The sequence below is a fragment of the Protopterus annectens genome, chromosome 2.part0 (genome assembly GCF_019279795.1).
Source record: "Protopterus annectens isolate FY-2018-M chromosome 2.part0, PAN1.0, whole genome shotgun sequence".
NCBI classification, from domain to species: domain Eukaryota; kingdom Metazoa; phylum Chordata; order Ceratodontiformes; family Protopteridae; genus Protopterus; species Protopterus annectens.
Window position 1 is genome coordinate 109295672 of NC_056728.1, and position 25365 is coordinate 109321036.

Below are 25365 nucleotides of genomic sequence, written 5' to 3' on the forward strand. Positions count from 1 at the left end.
ATATATTTCTGACAGTTATGATGTCTGGCAATCAGTTGTATGTTATTATTTGCTGCCTAAACTGATTTGCCAGGGGTACAGGTTGACAGGTAGGGGACGTACACCAAATTATCTGGACTTTCTGACAATATCTGTGCAGTTGTGGGCTATGATTCTGTATACAGCTTACTACCACTCCCAGGATTCGAACCATAGCTGTGTGTGCTAAAAATACAACACTACATGTCTCAGTTGAGTGTGCTATTTGGGTTATGTTGCCTAGCTTTTCACTGTTTTCTTTCTAAGTCTCTCTGAGTTGTATATTAGGTTCATAGGTAGGTACTGGGCTATCGGCCCAAGGGCCTATGTAAGCCTAGCCAACAAGGTTCCATGGCTTATGTCACCCAAGAAAGTTATTTTCCTGTGCCACTGTCGAGCAGAGACACAGAAGTGATCCCTGGGGTGTATTTCCTATTTCCCATCCACTCATCAAGATTTTTCTTGAAGAGTGCTAATGAAGAACTTTACTTGATATACATGGGAAGCTTGTTCCAGAGTATAGGAAGTCTCTGGGACAGGAATCTATCCCTCCATCATGTCCTGTTTATTGTGGTGACAAGGTTTAGGTCCCTAGAGCGTGTACATCGGAGGGATTGGGATTTCTTTAGGTGTAGCATGTCCAACAGCTCTGGGTTTGGCATAGCTTTATATGTTAGGCAGAGATCACCTCAGAGTAGGCGATATGCTAAGGAGTAAAGCTGGAGTTTTTTTGAGGCAGTCAGTGTAGGGCATTTGTTTGAGGCCAGTAATCATCTTTGTGAGGTACTTCTGCGGCCTTTCCAGCTGCTGCAGATGTCTTGTGAGGTACATTCCAAAAGGGGTGTTATACTCTATAATGGGTCTAATGAGTGTCAAGTAGAGGGGAACAATGACCTCTTTTTTTTTGGATGAGAACACTTTTATGATGAGGTGTGCCACATAGAAGGACTTCCTGACTACTGTGGCGATGTGACTATCAAAGGAGAGACTACTGTCCACCTGGGTCCCAAGGTCTCTTATCACGCATTCGGTGTTAAGTAGATTGTTGCCTATGTGGTAGTTCATAGGTACAAATGACCGCTTGTGATTACAACAGTCATATACAGACATCCCTACACATTCACATTTTGTTTATGTAGCACAGTGTGGGTAGCAGTGCTTAATACAATACTATTAAGAGATTGCAGCACTACATTACCATATGATACCAGAGTAAACACAAGCAGTCCAGGAGTTAGACCTTTATTGCCAGGCTGTTAACCTTTTATTTACATACAACCTATATGAGACTCTTCCTGCCATATTGTCTGATGTATTCAGTACATGCCATACACAATACAGGTTTTATACAGGCAATTAACTTTCTACTACTTTTAGATTTATTTCTTATGACAGTACATGCAAGATTAGCTCACAGCCTGCTCGTCTGCCACTGTCAAAGACATAACAGGAATACTTAGCTATACCTATCCATAATATACATGAGCTGGCAATTATTAAACAGCTAGTAGACTGATACTTACACATGGCTGGGACATCGCCCATCTGCCTAGCCTCTTGGATCCACTGATCCAAGAGCTCCCTGTTTCTTGGTTTCAGGTCGGCATAGTGATGCCTGACCTGCTCACCAGTTCGAGGGATGCCAGTGGCACTGGTGAGGTCATGGGCAAAATGGTCCTAGGCTTCCACTTTATATCGGGAACCCTGGTACTGGCACTGCAACAGTCTCTGGTAATGGTCTTTAACAAGGAGTCCTGCCATGACTTTGGACTCCTGGATGCCCTAGCGCTGCACCCGGAAGCACGATCCTTCACCCACACCGGTCATAGTGCCTACAGGAGGAGATGTATTCCCACCTGTGGGGTTTAAATAAGCCCAATTTCCCGCACTTTGCCATGATTGGACAGTTTGGAAAATGCTAAGCTATGGGCAAACCTGCTTACCTAAGGCTGGCATTGCTTAAAGGGGTATACCAATGGGCAAACTGATTTAGCTGATCTACACATTGCTTACACCTAGTAAGCAGGGATGTGTAATGCTTAGCGTTGCTTAATTTTTAATTTGCACACTATTTGCTGTTTGGCATTGATTTATCATTCATTACATGTTATATATGTGTTTGGTATCCATGATTCATGTGTACATACACTGTATGGGGTCCTTATGTTTATTGGGGGATTTTAACACTTTATTACAATGACACCTCACATCTGGACTTAATGCAGTACTCCAGTTCACATACTTATGTTATGTAGTAGGTTATACAACATAAAACTGTATATAGATTCCTTTCACATGTAAAATTTGATTTTCCTATAGTGAGGATCTGTTTGGTGATACATCAATTGTATGTACTGCTGTGATGGCTTACTGGTTAACTACTGTGACTGTAGTGTATAGGGTCCTGGGTTCAAGCCCTACAAGGGCTGTTTATTTTGCTGCTGGGCAGAACTGCGACTGTTGGATACAGAGTGATTAAGGCACTTTTAAGCAATTGTAAGCGGGTTTGCGTGGGTTTGTGCAATGGTAAGCAAAGCTAACTTCTGGTTAAATATGGTTACAGAGAGTTAGAGTCAATATTGCTTAACCTGTGTGTGCATTGCTTACCCCTGTGCAAACAGGCTTATACCAGCTTACTACTGCTTACAAGTTCTTATTCCCACTTACCCCCGCACTAATTTAGACAGAAATGTAACATGGCTCTTGGGAAGGTGGTGGATTTGGACACTATGGATTTATCATTCATTACACATTATACCTTCGATTTGTATCCCTGATTCATGTGTACATATACTGTATGGGGCACTTGTGTTTATCTGTGGATTTTAGAACATTATTACAATGACACCTCATATCTACATTTAATGTAGTACTCCAGTTCACAAATATATGTTATGTAGTAGGTTATACAACAAAAAAATTGTCATAAAGTGATTTGACCTGGAAAATGGAATTTACTACAGTGAGACTCAAACCGGGAATAACTGCTCACAAGGCAAATACTCTGACCACTGCACTATTGCAGTACTGCTACATTTGCATGTATCTTGCTATTTATCTTCTTGTGCCATTTAAGCTACAGTATGCGTTGCTAAGCAATGGGCAAACCCACGCACCTACGGATAAATTTAATCTGTTTGATTAAAAAAAAATTCTACTGCTATTTTCTCTTGGAAAGGATAGGTTTCACTTATTGCTGTGGATTCCTGCATGCATCTGCACATTTGGCAGACATTCTAGCAACTCCCCATACCTTTCATCCTCTTAATGCACATTATCTGGACAAAGCTTGACAACATGAGGTCCAACTACAGACACAAGTTTCTTGGGTGGCAAAAGCCAGGGTACCTTTTTTGCTGGGCTTGTATAGGCCCTAGGGCCGATAGCTTAGTACCTACTTATGAACCTAAGAACCTATATTTTAATTATTGCTCTTATAAACTTGGGACATTTGCTAGAGTAACAGAGTAACAGAGTAACAGGACTGGTTTTAATATATGTTTTCTGATGGTTTTGGTTTATGACAGTCATATGTATGCCATTATTTCACGGCTTCATTCCTGACATCATCCCATGATTTCAGGGTACAACTGGGATACAGGTCAACTGTATGGGCAACAAATGTGTGGACATTATGCTATGATTTGTACAGTTGGGAGGTATGCAACTTCCTATGAGCGTTCTTGCTAAACAACACTTCCTGAGTACAGGGGTGTGTATTGTGAGAGCTCTACTCTCGGACACACCCCCTGCACTCGTCAACGCTTCATGTCTGTTTAGGAGCAGAAGCAGTGCGCCTTCATCACTATGCATGGCATGCTGCCATGCTGCTCCTAAGCGGTCGCTTGAACCTTACTGAATCCCAGGGTCAGTGAATGACAGTTGCTATATATGATTATTTGATCCATTATTTAAATTCACAGTATTACTACTTATAGAGTCAAGGTAAAACATAGAGCATATACTCTTTGTTAAGAAGTGATTCATGTTTGCAGTCTCAGGTTACAAAGTACTTGTGTACTAACAGAAGAATTCGTAACTTCCTGTTGTCAGTCACTGTATGTGTTTATGTGGCTGTAAACAATAAAAGGTCGAATAATAATAAAGTGTAACAGGCTAAAATGTTGGTTTAAATTGGATTAAAATAAATAAGCTATTCAACTCACATTTGAAAATATTGACATGACGACAGCCTAGGAGATAATAACAGGGGATAAATCACCACCTGGAAGAACCTAGAAAAAATATGCCAAACATTGAAGGCTACCATTACATAATGGAGAGGCAATGAAACAAAAAAAGATATTGGCTTGTCAGTTCAAGTTAAAAGAAAAAAGTAAGGGTTGTGATGTGACAGAAGCTGTAGCAGTTGGTGGTATCTTGTTAAAAAGTACAACACATTCATGCACCAGATGCAAAGAAGCCACTGGGATATGAAATTTTAAGGAGAATAAAAAACAGGATCATCTAAAACATGACTCACCATGTTTAGTTGTAGCTAACTGTTTGGGTGGAAGTATTTCTGTAGTATTACCATGGTCAGATGGTACAGAGGTTAAGGCAAAACATTACCCTTTGGTAGACATTGGTTTGAATCCTGGCTTGAGAACAACTGGGCAGCAGTATCTGTGTGGATAAAAGGCCTAGCACTCTACTTCCATAATATGCCATAAAAAAACCCTTTGGGGTCTTGCCATGGCTCATTGTCAACTTGGGGGCAATTACTTGCTTAGTTCTAATATTATTAATATTTTACCAAAAATAAGAAGAGTAGCAGAGGTAGAGAGAGTTGGTTGCACTAGGGACGGGGCTACTAAAGGTGTTTGCAAAAATCACATAGATATTCATTGGGTAAATCCACATTGTGGCAATTATTAAGACAGTGAGTGAAAGTATAAAAAGCTTATTGATGCTACCAGTGAAATATCCATGACTGTCATGGCTACTTATGATAATTTGAAAGAGCTATGTAACACTGACACGTGTTGGGAGATCATCTCAACAGATTTATACTGTGTATGCTATCTGTATTGCAAATGGTATATCGTATTGCCATTGTGTAGTGTATTATTTATTTATTTATTCATTTATTTGTCTTTGTTTACCAGGAAAGTCTGAATGGGATATACCCATTTTCAGTGGAGGCCTGAGGAGAAAATCTCCATTTGTTTACATTGCATTATGCTAAGTTCCAATTAAACACAGAATAGTTAAATTTCCATTTCCATAATACACAAACAGTAGTTAAATTTTACAAAGGTGGAAGTTACTAAAGAGAAAGCCCACATGCAACTTAATGAATTTTACAGGCTGCAGTTATGTATAAAAATTGTTTTGTCATTTCAGTGAGAGGTTGAGAATATTCTATTTAAGGTGAGTATTTAGAGAGTATCGTATGGTGAACACAAGGTCTTAACCTGGTGATGAGCACGTGCAGGACCAGGACTGGTTAAGATGTTGTTTAAGCAGTGGTTTAAAACTATTGAGTTCATTGGAGAGTTTTATATGTGTGGGGATACTATTCAAAGGTTTAGCAACATATCAGGAGTAGAGCAAGTCTCCTTCACCATTATTTGTCTCATTTGTAAGTAATAAGAGTTTGTTACTAGAACAGATGTCCTTTGCTGGAGGGTATGGTAGGAATAAGTTATGTAGTGCAGGGCATTTTCTGAATGATAAAGGAGTCTGTGTGCTGTAGTTAGTTGTGAAAATGTTAGGTAGTTGTGCAGTTTAAGCCAGTGTAATTGCTTTAAACTATGACAATAGTGGGTCGTATGAGGAAGGCTACTGGCAAATTTAGCTATTTTATTGTAGCAGGAGGCAAGTTTCTTTCTTTGAGTATTTTTTGTTTAACATAGGAGTGGTGTATTAGAGAGTTGCAGTAAGGTGGTAGTAAAAGTTTTTCTTGTAATATCTGTAAGGAATCCCTTGATCCTATAAAGAGAGTCTAGTTTCTCATGTGTAGATTTAAGGCTATGCAGTACATGCTGGTTATATTTGATATTGCCATCTACTGTAACACCTAGGAGGTTACTGTGAGTTATAGTTAAATTGGCAATATTATTTACTGACTTTGTGGTAAAAGTTTGCTTTTGACTTTGGCAACTTTTTGAAGCAAAAGCATTAACGTAGTTTTCTTGTGGTTGAGTAGGAGGTTTGAGTCATTGCGCCAGGTTTCTACAGAGGAGAAATATTTTTGGGTAACGTCTTGGAGCTTACCGTTGAGGCTGCACTTATTAATGTTGAGTCATCTGCATACTGAACTAAACTAGCATGGTGAGTGGAGGTCCTTAATAAATATATTAAATATGAGGGGACCCAGGACAGAGCCCTGAGTGACACCTATAGTAACTGGCTGAAAGGATGAGTGGGTTTGTTGCCATTTAATGGCTTGTTGCCTTCCAGATAGGTAACAAAATAACCACAAGAAGGAGTTTTGTGAAAGTCATATTGAGGAGAGTTGAATGAGTAGTTGCTGGTGCGAGACAGTATCAAATGCCTTTGACAAGTGTAAGAACATGGTGGACATAAGTAGACCATTGTTTCTATGCTGGTTTAATACATTGGTAAAATGTAATAGAGCAGTAGTGGTGCTGTGCTGGGTCTAAAGCCACTTTGTGTTTCTGAGAGCAGGTTATTTGAGGTGGGAGAGGGAAGAAAGAATCACTGTTGATCTGTAGTTATTAAACTCTGTAGATGTGCCGCCTTTGAGCAGTGGTATGATGTAAGATTTTTTTCCATTGTGATGGGACATATCTTTCTGATATGGACCTGTTCATTAGTATGGAAACAGGGAAGGCTATGACTTCTGTGGCCATTTTTATGTAGTCCAATTGCAGCTGGTCTATAGCTATGGCGGTATTTTTTAATTTAAGAACCATCTTCATTATGAGCGAGGTGGGTACTAGACTAAAATTTAAGAGCTGTGGGTGGCTTTAGGTAGACAGGGGTAGAGAGAGGGGGCAGATGTATTAGTGTCTAACAAATATAATATTGATTGTATAAAGTAGGAATTAACCGGTGTGGGGATAGAGTCTGTCATATTGCCTGTTTTTGAAAAGGAAGTGGTGGTCTTGCCCGGTTGGAGTAATATATTTAGTGATGATCAAAAATGTTTTTGGTTGTTTTGATGTTTGTCTTGTAGGTTGGTATAGTATCTTTGCTTATCCTGTTTGACATGGAGTGTTGCGAGGTTTCTAAGATGTCTAAATTGCTACAAAGCATTTTGAGTTCTATGTTTATAACAGTTTTTCCAGGTTTTTATCCCTTTTAATCATGAGTTATTTTTTTTGTTGCTCTTGTTAGCCATGGTACGGGTTGGACTTTACTCTTTTATTGCATATTGGTGCTAGATTAATAACATATTCTTACAGACCTTAAATAAAGTGTTCTGCAATAGTATCTAGAGACATTGTTCTAAGTGCATTCCAGTTACATATTGTTCTTACAGACCTTAAATAAAACATTCTACAATAGTATCTAGAGGCATTGTTCTAAGTATATTCTAGTTACATATTGTTCTTACAGACCTTAAATAAAGTGTTCTACAATAGTATCTAGAGGCATTGTTCTAAGTACATTCCAGTTACATATTGTTCTTAACAGACCTTAAATAAAGTGTTCTACAATAGTATCTAGAGGCATTGTTCTAAGTACATTCTAGTTACATATTGTTCTTACAGAACTTAAATAAAGTGTTCTACAATAGTATGTAGAGGCATTGTTCTAAGTATATTCTAGTTACATATTGTTCTTACAAACCTTAAATAAAGTGTTCTACAATAGTATCTAGATGGATTGTTCTAAGTACATTCTAGTTACATATTGTTTTACTGTTTCATTGAAAATATCTTTGTTAAAATTGGTTGTATTTCATATTTGATTACAGATAATATGTTTATCTTGGTTATGGTGAGTTCTAATGGTATTTGTTGGTATGTAGTCACTTATGCTATCTGAGAGGCAGCCTACTTTTGTATGTATAGCTGCAGACAATGTATTTAAAAGCATACAGCATTATGTGACATTACATTTACAAAAAGTCTTGAGGAATGAGAACTTTATCCACAGCCAAAGTATGCATGACTTTGAGCATGCCATCATATGTAGCATAACCAGAATATGTTTGCAGAGAAAATGTGGCTGTCTGACATGGATTTCCAAGTGTACTGATGCATGCCATAATGCATACCTTTCTTTATAGATTCATAGGCAAATATTATGATAGCTGCCCTTGTGGGTCATTTTAAGCCTAGCCAGTTTCCCTTTTTGTGCTTGAAATAACCTATCCCATTTGGTTATAGAGTGGCTTTACCTATCCCATGGCTGATAATTTATAACCCCTTATGAGAATAACTTGGATCATACCACAGATAATTTGAGGGGACCCATGCACAGGATAAACCATTTTGGAGCTACCTCTGTCCATTAGTAGCACAGTGGGTAGACCTGGAGTAAACTTCCTGTTTCCCATCCATAGATCTAGGTTGCGCTTGAATATGGACAGGGATAACTTTGCTTTATGTGGATGGGGTGTCTGTTCCACAGCTGTGGTATCATCTATGGATATATCCATTTGTGTTGATGTTGTAGAAAAGATTTGGATCCCTAGAGTGAGTATTAATGATGCTGTTTGACTTGCTGATGTGCAGTAAATCCATCAGTAATGGGATGGAGAATGCCTTGTATTCCAGGCACAGAGCACCTCTTAGCAGCCTGTAAGATAGTGAGTATAGTGACAGGACTTTTGAGTTGATCCATGTAGGACATGTTGCTTAGACCATATAGTCTTTCAATAAGGTATCTCTGTGGGAATTAAAGTTGTTGTATGCATCTCAACAGATACATGCCAAGGAAGGCATTATATTCAATGATTGGCTTAATGAGGGCTGAATCATGGGAGACCTTGATACCTAGATCTAGACACAATCCCTTTGTTTATAAGCTGTGCAATATAGAAGGATGTTTTACAACAATAAACACATGTTGGTGAAAAGTTAGGTCACTGACCACATAAGTTCCCAATCCTGAACAACTTGGTCAACTCTTACGGGTGTATTGTCAATGTGGTAGTTCCCTGGGGTAGATGACTTCACAAAGGATACTATAATGCCATTTATTTTCAGTCCATGATTTTGGCACCAATTATTTATTTGAGACAAACCCTCCTGCAGGATAACTGACTCATTTGGGTATTCAGTGACTGCTTCTAGCTTGCAGTCATCTGCAAATTTAGTCAGCCAGAGTCCTTTTGTATTGGCTTTTACTTCAGAAACATAGGTGTCAAACAACACCAACACAGAACTCTGGGGGACTCCACTGGTGACTGGTCTTGTGGAGGTAACTTCCCCTGTTTTGATTATCTGTATCCTGTGAACCAGTTGGCAATCCAGTGGGTGATATAGGGGAGCTATATAATAATGTAATATAATATAATATAATATAATATAATATAATATAATATAATATAATATAATATAACATAATATAATATCAAGATTATATGTCTTAGAAGCTTGCACTCTAATGAGCGACTGTTTAATTAATCAGAGCAAGGTATATTTGACTTATGTAGATGAAACATGCTTAACTGGAAAGCTACAATAAAATCAAACCTCTGCTACTACCACTTCATGCTTTTCATCAACTTTTGTTTACACTTTCTGAGGAATGACTGACCTTTGTCATGACGGACTGCCAAGAACTCAAAACACCATCAATGCATGTCTGCTTGGGAGAAGACATCTTGATGAAGGGCCTGTCATGAATGTGACAGCTAAAGAACAACAATGTGTGATGCAGAAACATTCAAGAATTGTTTCTGGTTTACTGACAACAATGTAGAAGAAACCCACTATTACTAGACAGACATACATAGCAGAAATTCTAATTAATGGAGACAGTTATAGTATCATGAATTTTATGAAGGCTTTATCTGTACATGTCAGTGTGGAAGTCCTCATTAACAAATTGAACTAAATTCTTATTTGCAGTTGGAAAACATCACTATCTACTGCTTATATAATTTGCATTTGTGTGATCTACAGTGTCAAATAATATTATTATTATTAAGCCATATGTGTACATTATTTCAGGAAATAGCATTTACATATAGAAACTGTTTCAATAATTAGATTGCTATCCACATAATGGAGAAGGATGTATAAAACAATTGCAATAAAGTGACAATATTATGAATAATTTTTCATGTAGTCATTAATCAGTTTAAGATCTTTGCAAATGACAACTCATCATGTAAAGTATAATTAATGGAAGTAAGTCTACCTTTGAGTAGCATAGTCATTGTAAAGTAAAACATGACATAAATGTAGATGGTTTCTGGGTAAATAAGACGCATATTTAAGAACCATGATGATGACAGCTACACAATGGTACATATGTTATTAACAGACTGTCATATTCAAAACTTATTTTTGCATAAATACATGGTCATTCTATACTTTAAGTACAAAATTAATAACTCTTTAACTTTATATAATGAAAGAACACATGACATGTACAACACCTAAAGGTTATGAAAAGGTAAATGAAATGTCTACAGCAAATGTACACATAATACAGTAATAAACATTAACATGTATTGCTCAAGTAAGTCTAACCAAGTTTTTTGATATTGTTCAGGCTTTCTCTGTATAGATGCGGTCTATTAAAATAATGCAAAATAAAAAAATCCATGTTTATCTCTTTCATTACAGTATGTGTCATTATAATGCTGCAAGTATAAAGAATATAATCCATATTACATTTAAGGTTCCTTTCACTTCTGCCTTTCCATCTGGATGACTGTTCTAATATACATGAAGGTAAGCACGACTGCAGCATACCTCATGATATGTTGAAAATTATGTAAAGAAACCTGGCAGTTATGTATCTGCATCATTATGTGCTATTCACCTTGTAAGTTATAATACTGATAGTACATATATAAATTAATGCAATGCAACAACATCACTTCTGTATATGTCATTTTTACAACAACAGACACCGACTGTCTGCTTGAGCACTTAAAGTCTCCCAAAACACAATGCACATCTGCTCGCTAAAGCTTTACATATTCTATTTGTTTCAGACATTATGTCAAGTGTGCAAAATGTTGAACTGTTTAAGATCGAAACTTGAAGCTATGATACTTTGACAATGTTTGCAGTACACTAAATTGACCTTTAACACTGTTTATCTTTGACAATGTCAAGTATATTTTGATGTTTGTAATGTCCACCAAAAGCATAGTAGACTATTCCCACTATACCCATATTATATTTATATATATATGCACATATATATATATATATATATATATATATATCTATATATATATATATATATATATATATATATATATATATATATATATATGTATATATATATATATATATATATATATATATATATCTATATATCTATATATATGTATATACATATACATATATATATATGCACATATATATATATATATATATATATATATATCTATAGGTCTACTTTTTTGATCAAAATATCATTATTTTGAACAAGAAAAGTACAAGCTTAATTGCATTAGTTGAAATGCACTTTCGTGAATTCCAGTTCAGCAAACCGGCAATAAAAATAAAACTTAACACTTTAAAGTCTGATGTGGGGGGCTGCACCCCCCACACCTCTGCTACATTATATATACTAACTCCGAGATCGCACTACAGTGGGATAACAGGTATATTCCCTTACCCCACTGTAGAGCTCTGTTTTATTTTTACCACCGGTTCGCTGAACCGGAATTCGCAAAAGTGCACTTTTGCTGAAGTGCACTTTTGCGAAACTAAGGTCATACTTTTCTTGTTCGAAATAATGATATTTTGATTAAAAAAGTAGTCTTGTATATATATATATATATATATATATATATATATATATATATATATATATTTATATCAATACTGCGGTGGTGGTGCTGACGTTGCCTGTTCGATTCTCAGTTAGAGCGTCTTCTGTGTAGCGACATGCATGAATGGGCGTTCCTTCATTGAAGGTTGTGCATTAGGCCCGGCAAGCCAGTACGTAAAAATCTACTGCCAATCATTAGCAGACCGGAGTTCCGCTGTGGGGCCCCCTAACCAGAAAAAGCTGAAAAACACAAACAAAATATATATATATATCAATATAGGTCTACTTCTGAATCTTGAAATACTGAAATGTCAAATTTCAGTATTTCAAGACCAGAATGTCGAAAGTATAGTTATTTGAAAGTGCATTTTAATAAATCTGAGTTTCCCAAATCCACGGTAGTTGTGGTGCAGTGCATGCTTTATGGTTTACTGTCTCTTTAAGGGCCAGTTTGGTCTGGGATTTGTATGTGGTGGTCGATGTGTATCTATTTGTGGAGATTCAGGTAGGTGTTTACTTTTTAAGGGTTTTCAGTAGAACATTGTTAATTTTTATTTTCTTGGGAAGTTTTAGGAGTAGGTTGGGGTACGTAGGTCAGAGAGTCCATGTGTTAGTGTTGAAAGATGCGATTTTTGTACATGTGTAGTGTGTGTATGTTATTAGTATATGTATGATAGTGTGCAATGGGACTGTAGGGCACGTAAAAGTAGGTTTGTGTTTTTTTTTATGTTAGTGCAACCTCGGAGTTGGTATATATAAGTAGTGCGGGCATGGGGGCACAGCCCCCTCATGGGGGTGTAGGGGGGCTTGTCCCCCTGCAAAAAGACATGGTTGTGTTATTTGTGCTGTGTTTCTTAGTGTTTTTTTTTGTTTATGTTGGGGAGGGTTGGATTCTTAGTTGTTCGACATTTCAGTATTTCTAGATTCAGAAGTGGACCTATTTATATATATATATATATATATATATATATATATATATATATATATATGTATGGGATTGGTATGGATCACCGAACGGCAACATAACCGAAGCAGATTCGGCTGGGCATACTTGCGCGAAAGTGCTTTTCACCGAAAGGCACTTTCGTGTGAGTATACCTGTTGGGGAGATCTCACTACAGTGGGGATAAGGCATAATTCCCTTTTCCCCACTGTAGTGCAACCTCGGAGTGAGAATCTTTAAGTAGGGGGTGTGGGGGGTGCAGGGGGGGCTTGCCCCCCTGCAAAAACGTAAAAGTAATGTTTTTTTTTTAAACACACTTTAACGAAAGTGCTTTTTCGGTGAAAGCGCTTTCGTTAAAGTGTGTTCAGTGATTGTGGATTTGGACTATTGAACTTTCGTCCAGTAGTCCTAGATCTATATATATATATATATATATATATATATATATATATATATATATATATATATATATGTGTGTGTGTGTGTGTGTGTGTGTGTGTATAACAATTGGGCCTTGATGATTATCCCTGCTGTAATTCCAGCCTCTGGATTCTGGAAAATACTACCTACCCTATGTTTTATCCTCTTCTTACTATATTACTATATTTGTAGCCACTTCCACGTGTAGGATAAGGATACATCATTATCTGGAGCTGCCACAACAGACGTGGTCTCAAGTTTTGTATTTGCAGTACCATAAATCTATCAAACACCTCTGGCAGCAGAAATTTTGGAACTTTTGTGGTGCTCACGGAATTCTGTATGACTTTTTTAGTTTCATTTACTGATTCAATCTCTATGAATTTTATGACTTGGGTAAACAAAATAACGCTGCTGGATACTGTTGGTTATATAAAAGTATTTTAATACCAAAAAAAAAACCAAACGATACAAACTGGATGAGCGCTTTCGGGTTGTTACCCTTCCTCAGATAAAACACATTGTAGCATAAAACATCTTTTAAAACAAACTCTATCCAATCAAAATCAATAAAAAACCCGCCTTTTACAAAGGGTGGGCTTAAGAGGAACTACATCATTCAATCCTGGAGCCCTATGTGCTGTCAATTCCAGGATCCATTTAGATTCAGCCAAATCTGTGTTCAATCTGATGTCGCCCCCCCTACAGGTGAGACTCAAGTTGACAATGACCCTAAACATGAACTTATGTGTAGGATTTTCTTTCACATGTCTGTAAAGTGCATTACGTTCGTCCTTATTCCTGATATTAGACATATGCTGGAGAATCCTAACCTTCAACATCTGGTTGGTCTTCCCCACATAGTAACTCAAGCACGAACAACACTCTGCAATATAGACTACGTCAGTGGTCCTACAATTGGCCCTGCCCTTAAACAAGTAAATCCTATGGTTATTGGGATGTTCGAACTCTACTCCTTTCTTAATGAGACAGCAGGCTTTGCAGGATCCACAGGCTGTGGTCCCTGCTTTCCCATACTACTCCCACTGCCCATTACCTTCTTTTCCTTGCATAACAGATCTTTTAAATTTTTATTCCTCTTATAAACAAACTCAGGATGAGTCCCAACCATATCCCTTAGGCATTCATCACTCACTATGATGTTCCAATTTTTTCGTATGATGTCACATATCCCTCTTGCATCACTGCCATATGTGAGTGCCATCTTACGACGGGTCGGCCTGGTTACTCCTGTCCCTTTATTAGTGACTGTGGTGTTGCCTATTACATCTAACCAGGGCCTGTACTTCGTAGAGTTCGAACATCCCAACAACCATAGGATTTACTTGTTTAAGGGCAGGGCCAATTGTAGGACCACTGACGTAGTCTATATTGCAGAGTGTTGTTCGTGCTTGAGTTACTATGTGGGGAAGACCAACCAGATGTTGAAGGTTAGGATTCTCCAGCATATGTCTAATATCAGGAATAAGGACGAACGTAATGCACTTTACAGACATGTGAAAGAAAATCCTACACATAAGTTCATGTTTAGGGTCATTGTCAACTTGAGTCTCACCTGTAGGGGGGGCGACATCAGATTGAACACAGATTTGGCTGAATCTAAATGGATCCTGGAATTGACAGCACATAGGGCTCCAGGATTGAATGATGTAGTTCCTCTTAAGCCCACCCTTTGTAAAAGGCGGGTTTTTTATTGATTTTGATTGGATAGAGTTTGTTTTAAAAGATGTTTTATGCTACAATGTGTTTTATCTGAGGAAGGGTAACAACCCGAAAGCGCTCATCCAGTTTGTATCGTTTGGTTTTTTTGGTATTAAAATACTTTTATATAACCAGCAGTATCCAGCAGCGTTATTTTGTTTATCTTTGGACTTTTTCATACGTTTTGCTGGGTTTTGGCGGAGCAACGACCCTTTTGTCTTGAATTTTATGACTTGATCAGCATGCCTTCTCACAGATGTGCTAAAACTAATAGCCCAAAAATAAGACAAAGATTTCAGGAAAAAAAAAGCTGTTATGCCAAGGATATATTTAAAAATGTTAAGATTGTTTCTACTGTAAAGTTCATTTCCAGGTGCAAAATATCTCAGCTTTGCGTGTTTATCAATAATCCATTTCTGAGACTAATTTTTTCCAGATTAACCATGATAACTTTATTTCTGAATTATAACCAATAGTGGGTACAGGCTCCTTTTCTTGTCAGGCATAACAGGGGCACAGTAGCTGGCTGGTGGGGCACATGGGATATGGGGGGAAGTAGGGAGGAAACACCAAAACACCATACCAATAAAGTATCGAATACATGATACATGATAACAACTCATCCATAATACACTGTTAAAAATGAAAGACTATTTCCTTGTGAAAAAACAGTGAATGCCATAATCGTACAAATCCTGACAATGTTCACAGCACAGGAAATAAAACTACTAATCTGTTCTGCTCAAGGATTCTTGTTTAGATGAAGTTGTTGGTATGGTACATAGAGTAGCAGGTCAATGGCATAGGTACTAGTACAGCAGAGATAGAAACATTTGTAGCTTAAATACATTTTTGCCTCAGTTGAAATAAATATCATTAACTCAAGTTCAAGAACAGAAAGTCAAACTTATTTTTGTTCTTTACTGCACTGTAAAGAAAATCATTTTAAACAAATGCAGCACATTTTGCCAACATTAAAGGTAAAATAGATCTTGACACTGGCGAATAGCAATGTAGTTTAAATGTCTGTTAAAATTACTTGAAGTAGAAGCAAGAATGGTCAGCTAACAGCTCTTGGATTACAATAATAGGTTTGATACCTCAGGAAGAATGTGAAAGGGGTTGTCAACAACTTGGATTAAAAATTATAAATGTTAAAACATGTAGTTTGGCTAGTTTATTTTGTTTAGCACTGTGTGAGATGCCTGTGACTCACATTACTTCCATTCCATCTAAATGGAGGTAAAAAACAATTAAATTTTTCTAGCATGACTCATTTTAAGTGGGCTTGAAGTAGATCCTGGGACAAAAAAATTCCAAGATGACTTTACAGTGGCAGGTCCATTGAGATATAATAACAATGACTCCATAATGAGTTTAATGCATTAAAACAATCATAATACAAAGATATAACTGAGATAGGATATATGAGGGATTGGAGACAAAAATGAAAGTGGGTGGGTTCCTCTCTGATAATTTCTGCTTGAGCAGAGGAACCAGGCAGAGATGTCCTTTCCCCTTTGTTATTTTCATTATATTTAGAACCATTAGCCAAGAAAATAAGGTACTCGGAAATTCAAGTATATGATTGGTGTGGTAGTCAAGAAAAGCTGACTCTATTTGCAGATGATATTATTTTATAGCTGACAAAACCAGAAAAGGACATTTCAGTGCTGTGGAACATTTTGAGACAGTTTCAGATCTTTTCAGGATACAAAATTAATGAAGCAAAAGACAAAGGCAATGTTTGTAAATTATATACCCACACACAAATTGGTTCAGCAATATCCATATTTATTGGGACATGATAAAATGAAGTACGGATTAAAAATTATTCCAGTGTGGCAGTTAAGGATATGTGGGAAGAGACTAAACAGAAGATAATACAAAAACTGAGAAATTGGAACATCTATTATATGGATATGGATAGTAAAATACAAGCAGTTAAAATATTTTTAGTCCCTTTAGTCTTATATAGAGGTCAGGCATATTTTTATCAACCAGAGAAGTTGTGGATAGCAATTAATAAAGAGCTGAAGGATTTTGTCTGGAAGAGAAGACGGTAAGAGTCAAACGGGATAAGATGATTCTTCCAACACAACAGGGTGGATTGGGATTACCGGATTTGAAGCGTATTTCAGAGCTACACAGTTAAGACTCCTACATAGCACAAGCAGAAAAATATAATTCAAAGTGGAAAAGTATGATGATAAAATGAGGGAAGCTCAAGAAACAAGGAGACCCTGGGATTTTGGGGGTAGACCTTTAAGACAATAACAATAATCATGCAAAATATTATATTCATAAAGTAGCAGAATGTATTCTAAGAACTAAGCCAAAACGGGAATGGAAAAAGGATATTCTGCCGATGGGGATGACTGCAATTAAGGATACAGACAATAGGGAAGAGGGGGCCTGAATTTACGGGAGAAAACTGGCAAAAGAACCAAGGTATTGGGAGCAAATAACTAGAGAGGGAAAGGTAATAGAATGGCATGATGCCAATTATTTATTTGGACTGCAGGTTAGAGATTGCCTTCCCTATCAAGGGTTGATATCAGAGTATAGGCAAAGAGAAATAAATAAGGGTGTCCTAAGTGAAAAACCGGCACTGGTTGAGTTTTTAGTAGACTCTAGAACAGAGGCTGCTGTTAAAAAAAAGAATAACTAGTAGAACATATAAAATATTGTATAACAGTCAATTAGAAAAGGCTAAAAAGGATTTGGAAGAGAGATTGGATAAGAGATTCACAATGAAACAATAGGAGGATCTATGTATGTCTCCAAAATATGCAACAAAATCTGGAAGGTTTAAGATTTTTGCTTTGAAATGTTTACATCCACATTTTAATACCCCGAAAAGACTCCAGAGAATTTTTCCTCAGGTAAACAGCAAATGTTGGAGATGTGATGGGGAAGAAAGAGGTAACAGGGAACATATTTTCTGGTTATGTAATGAGTTGGCAGACTTTAAAGATTCCCTGCAGGCTATTCTATCAGAGATAATGGGTGAGCAAATTGGTGTATCCAAGGAAATGATTTTTTTGAGTCATGATACAGAATCAGAATTGGCCAGACTTAGGAAGGCCTTGCTGAGTCTAAACAGCAATTACTAGAAAATGGAAACCAAAGTCTAAACCAACTGTACTAAAATTAGTGAATACAGTAAAAGAGTAAAACAACTGGAATTGGGAAATTTAGAAAATGGCAGTAGCAAATTACATAGAAATAAAGGAATTGTAGGAGCAATACATACAGGAGAGGAATGAGGTTTAAAAGAAGGCAGGATCTGAATGTGTTATGTGATATTTGACTGACAATGATTGGGTAGATTACAAGTGATGTATAATATCTGCAACTAAAATGATGTCAACATAGTTTGTACTGTATAATGCTTGCAGCTACGACTGCCAATATGGTTTGTTTTCTTTTATATAAATGTATGATTTCCTATGTCATATGTGATAATTTAATAAAGATATTATTTTTTATTATTTTACATTTGTTTACCGGGGAAAAAAGATATAAGTGAGATATGGTAGCAACCATAATTTATACTTTTTTTTCTCACTAGGCCAATGGTCTCTTTTTAGGGAGATCAAAGGTGGTATTCATACTGACAGAGAAAAATTTGGCCAGGACACCTGGGAACTTTTGCTTTTCTTTTTGATAAGTGCCATGGGATCTTTTATATCCACCTAAGCTACCGCCAGCTCAGGCAGATGGGACCTTGGCTTAATGTCTCAGCCAAAGGATGGCACACCCTAGAAGTATCATCCCCTTATTCTGCACTGCAGTCTCAGTATTGGAAAAATTAATCTAATTACCTGTTGTGAGACCCACAGCCATCTGCACCAAAGGAAATGTTATACCTGTTGAGCTACTAAGACTGCAAACAAGCACATCTTAATTTTCCAGCCACTCCAAGGAAAAAAAAAAACATTAGTATAGACAAAAACTGTACCAAGCAAATGCAGCAACATGAATCCCCTAATTTTCTCTTTTGATTTACTCCATGTTTTCGGGTAGCACCATATGTTTCAACTTATTTGGTCAATAATTCTGGATAAAGTCAAAACTAATTGGGTGGCGGAGATAAAATCAGAAACACATTTTAAATATTACTCTAATTCACTTAAAAGTTAATATAACAGCATGTTATGCACCAGTATGCATTTTTGAACAATAAGTATAAAGCTCTGATGAGTGGCATTACATAATGACTATAGCTGTAAGTGATTTACCAAGAAACTAAAAATGTACTGAGGGGCAGAACAAGCAAACAAGGGAGAGCTGAGATGTATGGACAATACTTAAAAGAGAATGCCTTGTCATAATAATACATTCTAGGATTTGATCACTTTTTGGGAGGTGCAGGATTTTATGTTATGCACTTGTGATTTCCTGAATGTTGTTACAACTGTCTTATGAACTAATCTCGGCAGAAGAACTTAAGAAATTGTAGTTTCACTGACGGATATAATTAAAGTTGCATATCATTAAATTCTTAAGCTGGGACTTATTAATTTTTAGACAGTTTACTATGGTTTGATATTGTTATGGATGTCAAGGTAAAGAATTAAAAAAAACTTCAGCCATACTCACCTTACCATCTTCAAAGTGTGAAACACTATATATGCCCCCATAAGGTGGAACAAATGGATAAAACAACAGAGGAGGGAGCTGTCATCATTGTTAAAATATTGCTTAATACTTGTTTTACCACATACCCAGTTGTCTCAGTCCCCTTCAATAAAACACATCACACCAAAATGGCAATTGACGACCTTTATTGACTTCCAACAACATAACTTTATCACAATATTTCACTTCCTATAACCTTCTCCATATTAAATTAACCCTTACCTTCCCAGAATCTACTCAAACCGTCCCTTACTTCCTAGCCTTAACATCCTTCCCCATTCAAAACCCCACACCTCCATCACCCCCATTTAATTCCCCATAACTCCTAAACCCTGAAGATGACCCTGGACAATTTTTTTCCCCAAACTTCATTTTTCAACCATTAGAAACTCTCTGGAGAAACAACTCAAGTTGCAAACATCCAAGTCCCCAGATGGGCGAGCCAAGCAGTCACAAAAAAAAAAAAAAAAAAAAAAAAAAACAGAAACAGCTACAGTCAGCATCAAGCATTATAGGTAAGCAAAAGTTTGCAACATCATGGACACCATACCATCCATAACACCAAAAAGCAAAATAATTAAAGAAACTGTAGCCATAGTCAACCAGCCATCTTCAAAATACTGCAGAACAGATGGATAAAATAAAGATAAATAAAAACTAACAACTAGGAAGGAAATCAGACACCATGATTAAACTGTGGACTTTATACTTAAAAAAGTTCTTTAATACCTCCAGTGTCTCTTTGCTTGCCAGAACAGTCACTTGGCTACAATGTAAAATTTTCCTTCTGTACTATATATAGGGCAAAAAGTTGTATAACAGTTGTAATATATCAATCATTAGAGAATTGAAAGTAAGTTAAAAAGTCCTGGACTCCCCCCATATATAAATACACAAAAATAAACAAATTATTCTCATATTCTCTCTTAGCAGCTCTAGTTTCAAATTCTCACTGGCAAGCAACTTCCTTTTTCCCCATCTCTGGCATTATTACTTCTATCTATATACAATATTGCTAATGTTTTGATCTTTGAACCACATGCATGCATATACACCCACCAAATACATTCACTTTTATAGTTGTGCACCATGGAAATTTACTTCAGATCAAATTAATGTATAAATTCATAAATAATGGCCCAGAAATGTATCTCAGCTTACTGAAGTCAGAAACATACAGTACAACCCCTCTGTTCTCTCTCAACATCTTAATTCAAGATTCGGAAACAAGGAAAAATCAGGAAAAGCTTTTGAATATTTTCTTATATACTTAGAAATTTGATAGCATAACAAGCTTTATATCATCAAACATTTTCTGAAGGATGCAAAATCTGAAACTCACATGCCTGCCATTACTTAGTGGCCACAATCTGCAACAATTTGCCAGAAGTCACAATTTTTGCAAGGGACAATTCAAAATAGCTCTGTTTCTTTGCTCAAGAATTCTGGACAAAGCCAAAGTAATGGGGGACACAGGGGGGACACATTTTAAATATTATTGTATGTATTTGTTAAATAGGTAAACCAATGAAAAAGGGTCCTTTATCAGGGGCGACCCAGGAGCACCAGCTGGATAAATTACTTGCACAAAGTCACAAAATATGTAAATGGAGGTGACATGATTAAAACCCTGTACTTTTGACTACAGGAAGCAGTTTGTTAAAGTACCAGACAAATACATTTCACTTAAAATGTTAGCAGAACAATAAGTGTTGCATGGTTGTGCATCCTCTGTGCAATAAAAACGATGAAACTATAATGCCAGTATATTATTGACTGTGATTTACCAGAAAAAAAGTAAATAAGGGACAGGGCATAAATAGGAGGCAAAATCTGTGATGATCTACAAAATCTAATCTAATTCATTTAAAAAGTTAACAAAGAGTTTTTTCATCCACATGCATTTTCTGAACATTTGAAAAAAGGAAAGTATGAAACTGTAATAACTGGAATTATTCACTGACTATAAACCTTATTGATTTTCACGTTTCAGTGATTTATCAAAAAATGAAGAAATGAGTGAAGGTTTGGTTATTAGCAGAGATGATTAAGGTTCTAAATTATTAGTAAGCTGCTTTCTGAAGTCAAGAGTACAGGGTTATATTCTTTCTACCCCAATTTGCCTACTAGTTAAATGTCTTAACTAGATAGTGCTCCTAGGTCACCCCATTACCTTGCTTAAAAGATTGAAAAAACAAAATGATAGGGCATACAAATAAGGCTAAGTGTTTACATGCAGTTTCCGAATAAGAGCAGAGCTGGATCATGGTCTAGTTGGGCCTTAGGCCATTTAATGGACCAGATCCCAGCCCCCATTGTCATACAAATGTCCCAGCCCTTGTCTGTCTCTCTTTGGTTACCATAAAACACTTCTGAAACCTATCAGTGTGCATAGTACTTTTTTGTTTACTTTTATGATGAGTGTAAATTTTTGGATTTAATTTAAATCCTTTATTAAAAATTTTACAAAACCAAACATTTTCACATTTAAACAGACAACATGATCAACAGAAACCTTCTCTTCCTGTGAAACTCACATTTATTAAAAAAATATTTATTTTACATTTGTTAATCTGGAAAGTACAGCTGGGCATCAAGGCCCCCTTTCAGAGGAGGTCTGGGGAGAGAAGATCCAGTGACTGAAGTACAATCAAAATCTTTTAAGTTATATAATATGTATAATATCAGGCAGAATACAATTAAAATATATTTTGCAATGTGAAAATAGATAAGATAGTAGCTGTACATACAGTAGTAAGGCTTTTTATACTAATTATACTCTGTACAGATATAGTTAAATAAATAACTATGAGTAATATATATATATATATATATATATATATATATATATATATATATCACAATATAGAGTACTGAGTTATTTACAAAGGGTGGAAAGGAAAAGATTGATTTAATTTTGAGATATAAATGAAATAATATATATGGTATAGTATATAATATACTGGATATTGAAATTAGGAGCCCACTTGACACCAGGGATTAATAATTCTGTATCCATAAAGCCAGTCTTGCTATCTAGATAAATTATTAATTCTTACTATCATACATACAGTTGATGTGAGTAGGGATCCATGTAGTTGGACATATCTGACATGTCATGCATGAATATATATGGCCTGTTTTAATTTTAATTTTTAAAGAATTTTATGTTTCACTTTCTGATTCAGTATATAGTTATATACATTCTAGATATTTATGCATTGATATTGTTATTTATCTAGGATTATTGCTTTTTATATTTTTATTTGTAGTTTAAGTATTTTTCTTTGATTGACTGTATATTAATAATGTATACATTTTTTCTTCTTTTTTTGAACATTTTTATTATTAGACATACAGATTGTTCTTCTCTGAATATTTACCTTATTCATGTAAAAAATTTTTCAGTTTTTTAGTTTTTTAGCTTCTTCAAGCCTTATCGTTATTTGATAGTTGACAGCCTTTGGTCCTGTTTGAGTTTTTTCCTTGTTTCCTTCAGCACATTTTTTACAGTGTGCCTCCTCTAATCCACTTCTGACAATGCGCTTTATTTAGTGCATCCGGGCTTGTGCATTTTTTGCACTTGAGTCATAGCCATTGAATGAATGTGTTTGCAGTTGGATATATATTAATTATGCCATTTGAGTAATGTAGCATGCCTGATAATATATGTATATATCTTAAATTATTTCAGATTTGGATATGTCTGAAGGTATTAGCTCCTTTCTGAATGGTGATCTATGCTTGGTGCTTAGTTTTAATATGTTAGTGATTTATTTATGTATTTGAAAGCACTGACTTACAGACGCTGTTTAAGGAAACGTGATAACTTTTCCGTTTTCTTTTCAGTCAGAGTTAATGTCCACCTTTGGCTTAGTTTCAGCCTTTGCTTCTTATTACTTGCTGAAACTGAGTTGAATTTGCAAATATATACAAGCTAAGCGTGACTAGGGTCCTTGTAATTATTATATGTATATTGAGGGTCCGTAATCATCTGTATATAAAGTTTTTTAATTATGACCTGTACAGTCTGACTATTGTGTCTTTGATGACTGCCAGGCTTGTGTTGATGATTTTTTCACTTAATACTATCCCATTATGTGTGTTTTTTTGTGAGATTTAGCGTAAGAAAAGTTTTACATTTTAATTGTCAGTTAATGAAAGTTACCGCTCTGTATTTACAAAGGGAATATTAGTAATTGTCACGAACTAAAGAAACATGATGTAGTTTCTTAACGTGTGTAGATAATTTTAATTTTGTTTTTCATGCTTTGTTCATATATAGCAATGAGATTTCTGCAGTATAATGAAAACTCTCATTTAATGCTTAGCAACGCATATCCAGCTGATCTAATTTTAAAATTGTCTAGTTAATTGACTGATTTCCCGCGTTTAGCAGGATAAATAGCAGGATTTTTACACTGAATAATGATATCTGATGAAGCGTGGACTTACCACGTGAAAGCGCTTATTCTTTGTTCTCAATAAAGGATTGTTTGGATTTTACAACGGAGTACTATCTTCTTATTCAACTGAAGTTTTTGCAGTCATATGAACAATTTTGCTGCTTATTCCAGGTGGTTGGTTCACCACTTTTGTTCCTACTACTGCTAGTTTTTGGTGAGTGAACCATTCAACAGCGGTACCGGCTTTTTCTTCAGCATATAAATTAAATAAGTGATAAAAAAGTTGAGAGTCATGGGTAAAAATCCGGGTGGGTGAAGACAGAGTGATATTTGGTAAGAGAGCAGAGGTATCGTCGAAGAGGAAGAAGAAAGCAGAGATGTTACAGATCCTGGAGATGTATAGCTACAAATTCAGAATGTTGACAGGTGTTTTCTTATATATGTTTTGAATGCTTGCTATTTTCCAATAAGCATGAAAGCATATGGAAGGGTATTCCAGAGGATAGCTTCAGAGTTTGAATATAAGGAGGATCTCAATGCATTTCAGGCTTTAGTGACGGAGAGGAGGAGTTTGTCTTTACAGTGAAGAACTTTGATAGGGTGTTAGTGTTGAAGCATGCCTTTTAGTGCTGGACACTTATACAGGTAGTGTATTAGAGTATGAGTTAGTGGTAACTGACTGTAGTAGAGAGGATGTGGGAGTTCAGTTGAAGTTATTTGTCTAAGGGTAGAACAATAATGAGTTCTAAAGGAGTGATTTTCAGCAAATGAGCTATGTTATTGTAGCATTGTTCCAGCTTTGTTTGTGGGAACACTTGTAGGTTAGTAAAGAGTGGGGAGGCATACAGTAGGATAGGTAGGAGATAGGCTTTACCTGTGGTTTCTTTGGTTCTCTCTGTATGGTAAGGTTTTGCTCTATATAAGAGGTCAAGCTTTTGGTATGTTTTTTTCTGTTTTTTAAAATACAGTTTGGAAGCATAGGTCAGATTTCAAGTTGTCATCAATGATGACTCATGAGAGTTTGGTGTTAGGGTCCTGCTCCATCAGAGTGTTATTTAATGAGGTGATTTTGACAAGGGTTTTGCTTTGGGAGAATGTTTCAAGGATAAAAAGTACTACTTTCAATTTTTGGGGTTACGTTGGAGTTGTGAGTTGCTTAGCCAGGATTCTATGCATGTAAATGATTATTGAGCAATTTGTTGAAGTTTTTGTAGGTTAGAGGCTGTGCAGATGAGTGTAGAGCCATCTGAGTATTGTACAAGAGTTGCATGCTTGGCAGCAGTGTGGAGATCATTTATAAATATGTAAAACTGGAGGGGTCCAAGTATGGAA